We start from the raw sequence: 8,369 nt of genomic DNA, 5'->3' as shown, positions 1-8,369 counted from the left end.
AAACAAAATGGGAATAAGCAGATGGCATAGTGGTTAAGGTGTTGGACACTCCCACATGGCCAATCATGGTTTGAGTCCTGGACCTGGTGGCTTGCTTTCTCACTTTCCCTCTCTCTCTCCGTTTATCTCTCTGGTTGTATTAAAATAAATAAATGAATAAATAAAATTCTAAAAAAAAAGGAACAAAATGAAAAGGCCAGCAGGTAAAATAGAGATTTAGGCAGTTAACAGTAAGGTTTGAGTCCTGGAAAAATTGTTAGGCACGTGTTCATGAATGCTCAAAATCCCCTTAGCAGAATGAGATAGAAGGGATTGTTGCATGGCCATACCTTCAAGGGTGCTTTCTTACTTTCTTTCTCTCTGTCTCTCTCTGGCAAGTGCACATACCCTAGAGCAAACTAAAAATAAATAAATAAATAAAAATACATGACAAAGTTTTATGCAAAGTGTAAAACCTAAGATATTTATTTTCTAACCCTTTATAGAACAGTGTTATGATCTATGATACAGAATACTAAAATAAGATTAATAATATTCTACACAAATAACCATAAATATAATTATCAGTTCTTTAAATTTCATGCAATTATATAAACATTAACATTTTCCAGAGTGGCAGTACTGTTTTATATACCCACCAGCAAAGTTTTGTTTAATAACCTCATCAGCAAGGAGTCTTCAGCCATGAAATGCAACCCACCCAAGTAGTCTCTTTGTTCCTGCATGGCAGAGAATCCCATAAAACTTTTGGAAAACAAACAAAGAAACAAAATCCAGGAGAAAATCTTTGCTGTCTGGAGCTAAATAAGGTTTTTAGATTTGACACCAAAAGCACAGTCCATAAAAGAAAAAAAAAATTATAAATTTAGCATCATTAAAATTAGAAAAAAAAAAAAAAAAGCAAACTTTTGCTCCATGAAAGTTCTTGTGAGTTGGCTGAAAAGACAAGTTACGGATTAGGAGAAAATGTTTGCACACCACATATTCAGGAAAATGACTAGTATATAGAACACAAAAATAAAAATGAAAATCTCACAAAATCCAAAAGCAAAACAAATGATCCAATCAGAAAATGGGCAAAATATTTGAACAGACAGATTGCCAATGTCGAGATGGCAAATAAGCACATAAAAAGAGCTCAGCGGCATCGGCCATTATCAGAATGTAAATTAAATCCATAGGAGATATCTATAACACTATCAGAATGGCTACAATGAAAACAGTGACACAACAAATGCTGGAAACAATCCAATGTCTTTCAAAAAGTGAATGACTGAACTGATAGTGGTATATTCATACCATGAAATTCTATTTAACATTCAAAAGAAAAGAAAACCTTTCAATACACATCTACAAGGAATTATGCTGAATGCAAAAATTTGATCTCAAAATGTTACATGCTACAATAGTATATTAAGAATTTGTGAAAAAATAAAATTGAAGTGTAATTTTTATTTCAGTGCAAAAATATTGAAATGTACACATAGTTTTTTCCTAATAAGCTTTTCTTAAGGAACTTTTTGAATACCCTACACATATGATACCATTTATATGACATACTTTAAAAGACAAAGTTATAAAAATGGGGATTTGTAGTTACCAGGGCTTAATAATGAGGATTGGGGGTGGAAAAGAGGTGGGTGTGGTTAGAGGTCATTATAGGGATGGCAGGACATTATGATAATGGAACTGTTCTGCATGTTGATGATAGTAATGGACACATTAAAGAAACTGCATATATAAAAAATTGTACAGAGTTGAATGTATTCTCACACAGAGTCAGCTGGTGGCTCAGAGATAATGCAAAGTTCTGCAATATTGGACCTATATGGGAAGGTCCTATGTTCAAATCCTGAGACCTCCCTGTACACATTGAGTGTGTGCATGCCTGTGATCCAGGCAGACTGAGGCTAGGGGTAGATAAAGGCATGAATATTCTGTTGTGGGTGCTTGTCCCTATCTCTCTATTCCTCTGTGTCTGTCTTTTTTTCTCTGTCTCATGGAAGAAATAAATGAATAAACATACATTGGTACACATTTATGTACAAACAAAGCAGATGAAATATGAATAAGGCTGATAGATTTTATCAATGTCAGTTTCCTGATTGTAGTATTGGATATAGCTTTGTAAGATTTTTGTATTGATAGGAACTGCACAAAGTGGGAGGAATCTTTATACTATATCATACAACTGCATGTGAAGGTATAATTATCTCAAGATAAAAATATCCAATAAAATATAAATATAGAAGGCAACTAAATTGAAAAGAACCTTAGTTATTTCAAGAGGTACAGAAAATTATTCTGGTAGGACACAGAATCTTTGCCAACTACATATATATTGCAGAGAGTAATACCATTTCATAGTCTAGACAAAGTCCTCTATTAATCAAAAAACAAATTCATGGGACCAGCAGTTGGTGTAATGGCTATGCCGCTGGACTCCCATGTATTTGACTGCATTTCAAGTCCCAGACCCGGTGGCTTAAGCTCATGCCGAGCGCGTGTGCGTGCATGCCCAAGATCCTGAGAGGAGAATGGAGGAGAAGGGATTGTGGTGTGGCTATCCTCCCAGGGGGTGATTTCTCATTTTCTGTCTCTCGGTCTCTCTCTCTGTCTTTCTGGTGAGCACACACGCCCGATAGCAAAAACTTCTCAAAAAAAAAAATTGATCAAAATTTGTTATAATTTCAGTGCGTTCCATGGTTTCTTTTCAGACTCAGGTATTATATACCAAGGCAAATAATATTCATGATAAATTCTGTTCTTCATTATGATTTTTTTATACCTGGAATGAACTGATCATTTACTGTGGGATAGATTCTTTCTCATCTACTTCACAATGGCAAAACAATTCTTCTTCTTCTTCTTATTATTATTGTAAAACCAAGCCATTTTAATGTTTTTGTGCTATTTCATAAATAATCTTTTGATGACTATAGATGTGTAAGACTGGAAGTATTTAGAAATATGGCCATGATGGTTTTCTGGATTAATGTATCTTTTTCAAAAATTACAAGGAGTTGCTTTTATGAAATGCTATTTAAGCCAGTAAGATAGCATTTAGGCACCTGTTGTTTTCAGAATTATTGGTAACTTGGGCATATTTCCCCCAAATAACCTTACCTCTTTGTATCACAAGGTCCAACTCGCTTATCTTCACCTCAATGACAGTACCTTTGGTGATAACACTCAAAGTTGTATATAGGCTATATTAGGGATTCTTTACACCAAATACTGTCAGGTAAAGGGTAACTTTGAGTTCAGGATGTGTTATGTGGGCTTTCTTGAAATGTAAGCCTACTGGCCTAATGAACCTCTCATATTTAGATAGTTTTCTAGTAAAGCCATCTCCAACAAAGCAGACTTTTTAATCTATCCTCTTCCATGCCTTTTTCTTTATCTTTCCTGATCAAATATTTTTTTTTTATTTTAGGTAGGTTTTTGTCAGGGCATGTGTGCTCTCTGGAGAGAGAGAGAAAGACAGAGAGACATTGAGACAGAAAGTGAGAAATCACCCCCCACCATGGGAATGGCCATGCCACAATTCCTTCTCCTCCATTCTCCTCTCAAGATTCTGGGCATGCATGCACACATGCTCAGCGTGAGTTTCAAGCCACCAGTTCCAGGACTTGAACCATGGTCAGCCATGTGAGAGTTCAGCTCCTTAACTACTATGCCAACTTTTGGCTTCCAAATAACTTTCGAAACTTTTGTTTCTCCCTGAGCTCAAACTTTGGGTAGAGAGACTTCCCTTTTTCCCACTGTCTTTTTTCATTTTTGTTTAATCATATTGGAAACTATAATACTTTTACTCAGGACTGTTCTCTGTCCAACAAATAGATAGATACTGCTCCTTGTGGAGTCTTTTCAGCGTTCTTTTGTTTGGTATTCTTCTTTTCATACATGTTGATAGTCTTTCTTATTTGTATTTTCTCAGTGTGGCGCTGTTTATGATAGGGCCAATCATCTTTTTTGCCTTCTTTGAATGTTCATGAGGCTTACGACTTTTCTTCTTTCTTTTTCCTCATGGTAGTCCAAACGGTGTCCATAACATTCACTATGTACTTCAGTATATTCGTTTTGTGACCTGATGACTGCTGCAGTGTCACCAGACGCAGCCTTATGGGAGCAAAGAAGTTCTCAACTTTCACTAACAGACCCAGCACAGCCAGAAAGGACCATATTAATATTAACATATTATTTATGTTAATGTAGTGCTCATCATAGTCATCTTTACAGTAGTAAAGATTTTTTTTTTCATTTTCAAAATAGGAGATTCAATAGTCAGAATCTGCAGTCAACAAAAGCACTGCTTATTTGCAGATCTGGGCTTTGCCATTCTTTCCAGGCAGACTTTGGTTTCCATCTAAGATGGAGTAACAGGGACTGGATTTACTCTCTAAACAGCTGAACAACAGGCAAAATAAATAAGGCATTTTAAAAGAGCCTCAACATTCGGTAACAAATGACAACAATCCCTCAGAAGCAGGAAATGAGGTGCGCCTTTTATTTTCCCCAGTGTATTACCTTGAGACTTTTTCTAGGCTGCAGCAAAGAAGGTAGACACTGACGTGGAGTTCTCGGCGTCTCCTGGCTAAGGAGATGGAGCTGAGGAAGCCTTAGTCTGGGAGACTAAGGCAGATAGGCTTTGAAGGACAGAGTACAGGAGGAGAGGAACAACTACTGTATGTCAATTAAAAACTTATAATAATTGGGACCAGCAGTTAGTGTAATGGCTATGTCACTGGACTCCCATTTAGTCGACCACGGTTTGAGTCCCAGACCCGGTGGCTTAAACTCGCACCAGGCGCGTGTGTGTGCATGCCCAAGATCCCGAGAGGAGAATGGAGGAGAAGGGATTGCAGCGTGGCTGTCTCCCCTGGGTGTGTGTGTGTGTGTGTGATTTCTCGCTTTCCGTCTCTCTTCCTTTCTGTCTTTCTGGTGAGCACGTGAACCCTATAGCAAAAACCTCTCAAAAAAAAAAAAATGTTTATAATAATAATGAAAAGACCAAGCCGTGGCAGTTCAGGCAGTAGGATACTGCTTTGTAATACTGGAGCTATATGGGAAAGACCTGGGCAGTTCTCGGGTTGACCTGAACATAATGGGCCTACCTGTAGTTGTGACCATGAAGGCTGGGGTAAGGGGGTGGGTGTTAATATGACAAGAGCCTTTTAGGTATCCCTGTCTCTCAATCTCTCTCTCTCTCTCTCTCCCTGTCTCTCTCTCTCTGTCTCAATAAATAAGTAAATAAATTGTAATGAATAATTTAAAAAGAGAGAAGAGAACTTTAAAGAGTTAGAATTCCATAAACACACAAAGAATCCCCACAATTACATCGCAGAGTGCTCAGTACATGTCTGTGAAGAAATCATCTGAGGTAGCAGAGTAGAGAGCAACAAACACCTTTACAGGGAAAGGTACCTGGTGCTTTAACAAAGCAAGGAATAGTGCCTAGTCCCATCAGCAAGTTTGGAAAGCCTCACAGGGCATTGAATAGAGCTCTCAGAAATGTCTTGCCTTAGTAGTGTGAATAATTAGTCCTAGATTTTACCACTTCTGTGGTTCAACTTAATACATTTTAAAAGACAAGTCCTAAGCCCTCAATAAGGTACTTTCCCACAACAATCCATTATATAAGACTGTCAGGTAAATCAACTGGGTATCTCTAGAACCTCTAAAACTGTCAAAGGACAAATTATAAAAGATCATGATCATGACCTTAACAGAAATAAAAACATGAATGCATTTTGAAGGTTTTATTTTAATCATTAATATTAATGAAACTGATAGAGAAATCAAATATACACATGCACACACACACGCACAAATAATTATAGCAATAATGAAAAGGATAGAATTTGAATTCCTAAGGAGAAGAAATACTTGTGGGTTTTTATAAGAAAAGAGTTATAAAGTTATAAAATAGCTCAAAGACATATAATAATAATCAGATAAGTTGAAAGAGTTTCTAGAAAACAGCTTGTTTTTCTTTCATCTTTTAGTCCATTTCAAAGTATTTTACAGTTTTCCCTATAGTCTCTTTTGCAATCTCTACCAGGATTTGCACAACCCCAACCTGTGGTTTCTGGTCAAATCTAGAACTATAAGTATTCTTACTTATCTTTAAACAATCTTTGTTTGAAAACTGAAAAATTACTATTTCCCTCATCCCATATGTCACATTCTTATTTCCTTTTTCTTTGTTTACCTGGTCAACTCAAGTGCCTTAACATATAAAAACTTCCCAACTTCCACAAGGCAGGACAATTTTATGTTCAGAATGCCTGCTCCTGTCCTGGTAGTTAAGGAAGCAGGATCCTATGTAACCAACTGTGTGTTTCTAATACAACCATAGAGGCTTGAAAAACACTAGGTGTGTATGCCCCAAAGCTCAACAGGATGGAGAAATAAAGGAGATAGCATTGTGGTGTGACCATGCCTTATTGAATAAGGTGCTTTCTTCCTTTCCTTCTCTCTCTGGTAAGAGCACATGCCCTCTGGCAAATTGAAAAAAAATCAAAATATCAAAAATATTTGTAGGGCATTCTAGGGACATGAAGACCCAAAAGAGCTCTTCTGAGGTCCCAGTAAAAAACTAATAATCTCTGAAGCCCAATTTTATAACAGAATTTAAAATATACAGATTTTTTTTTTGCCTCACCATATTTTAATTTTTCTTCTTTCATTTTTATGATGACAATTTAATTTCAAGTTTATTTGCTTTGTTTTTTCAATATTCTAAAATATACCAAGTAATTTGATTACTGGATTTTCCTGGTTCTAATAAACATACAGTTCCATAAAATTCAGTTATTTTAATACGCATTAATTTGTACCTGGTATTTGTTAAATATAAGCTAAACAAAAGTTTACTGGATAAATTCAACATATTTATTTAACCCCCACTATTTGACGGGTATTTTACCATGTGCCGGAGTAAATAATATCAATTGAATAAGAAAAATTGGTTACTATATTATTCTGCTATTGCCGTGCTGTCAAAAATACTTGAGACTGAGTGATTTATAAAGAAACAGAGAGCTATTGATTCTGATAGCTGGAAAGTCGAAAGGCGTGGGACTAGCATCAAGCCAGGCTACATCACAACCTTACTGACAGAAGTAGAGAGAATGGTAGGAGAATTCAGAAGAGCCACCTGAATGCAACCATCTTCTTTTTGTAACAACTCACTCTCACAAGAACTAAACCCTTCTTATCATAGAACTCACCGTCTTTTGAGAGACAGCATTATTAATCCATTCATGAGATGAATGTCTCCAGGATACAATCACCCACCCATTAGACCTTGTCACCTCCCACCATATTACACTGGGAACGAAATTCCAAAATATGAACCTTTGGGGGATAAATCATTATCCAAACTATAGCAATTAGTAAATAGTTTTGTGAACTGCACACACAAGCACATACACACTAGTTTGTAGATATTACAGGTCTAAGTTCTAAATTACTTATATTGATTATGTTAATTAAACTTCTTCGGTAGTTTTTACATTTTCTCATTTTGCTTCGCATGGAATCACTTTTTGGAGATAATTGAACAGATAAAATAATTACTCTCCTTTTTAAAACATGGCTATGGAATAGTTCAGATTCCTAGTAGAATTCTAAATTTACGAATACTCATGCTATGGTGCTAAGTAGTAAAGGTTTAGAACTCTTGCACTGCACAGATGACAGACTGGTATTCATTCTTAGGCAGTCTCACAGCTTCTTATGCTTGCCATTCACTCATTGGATGAACAGATTGAAAATCGGTCAGTTGCACTCTGCAGACAGGGTTGCAAAGGCACTTCCCTCTTTAATCATATTCTGTTTCACTTGAGTTACAACAGGAAGGAGATGATTTTCTTGTTTTGTGTCGGAGATTTAAAATGTGAACATTGGTTCCATACTATTGAATCTTATTGCTCATTATAGAAGTATGTCCTAGGAAGTTCTCAAAACAAATGATTTTCTTTCAGTGCTTAAAAGCAGCCATTGTGTTTGTATTGTGCTTGTTAACTCAAAAAAAGACATGTCTAAAGAAATCATTTCATCTGATTTATGCCATAATAAAATTCCTAATATTTTATGCTTAGGCAATATAACCTAAAATTTAAAAAGTAAATTTTGTTAAAAATTAAATGCTAACATTTGCTAGCATACTAACTTATCTAGGCGCCTCTAACAAATAAAGGAAAGAGGACCCAGTGCAGGCAGGAGGGTGGTGTTGTCCTGCAGACACAAAAGAGGCCTAGATTGAGTTACCTGTCACATGCCTGTTGTCCTAGCTAATTGTGAGGCTGGGGCATGATAATGGCAACATGGTGAGACCCTGTCAAAAGTGCCTTTCTCTTTCT

At 36.3% G+C, this 8,369-nt stretch overlaps 1 pseudogene; it reads left to right on the top strand.

Annotated features, from left to right (window-relative positions):
• Window positions 1-1,112: 1,112 nt before the first annotated feature.
• LOC102474562 (thioredoxin-related transmembrane protein 1 pseudogene) overlaps window positions 1,113-8,369 on the top strand; it is a 30,099-nt pseudogene continuing 22,842 nt past the window's right edge.

The sequence above is a fragment of the Tupaia chinensis genome, unplaced genomic scaffold (assembly GCF_000334495.1).
Source record: "Tupaia chinensis unplaced genomic scaffold, TupChi_1.0 Scaffold148646_1, whole genome shotgun sequence".
Lineage (NCBI taxonomy): Eukaryota > Metazoa > Chordata > Mammalia > Scandentia > Tupaiidae > Tupaia > Tupaia belangeri.
The sequence above is the reverse complement of the archived record's forward strand: the minus strand, read 5'-3'. Positions and strand labels throughout refer to the sequence as shown.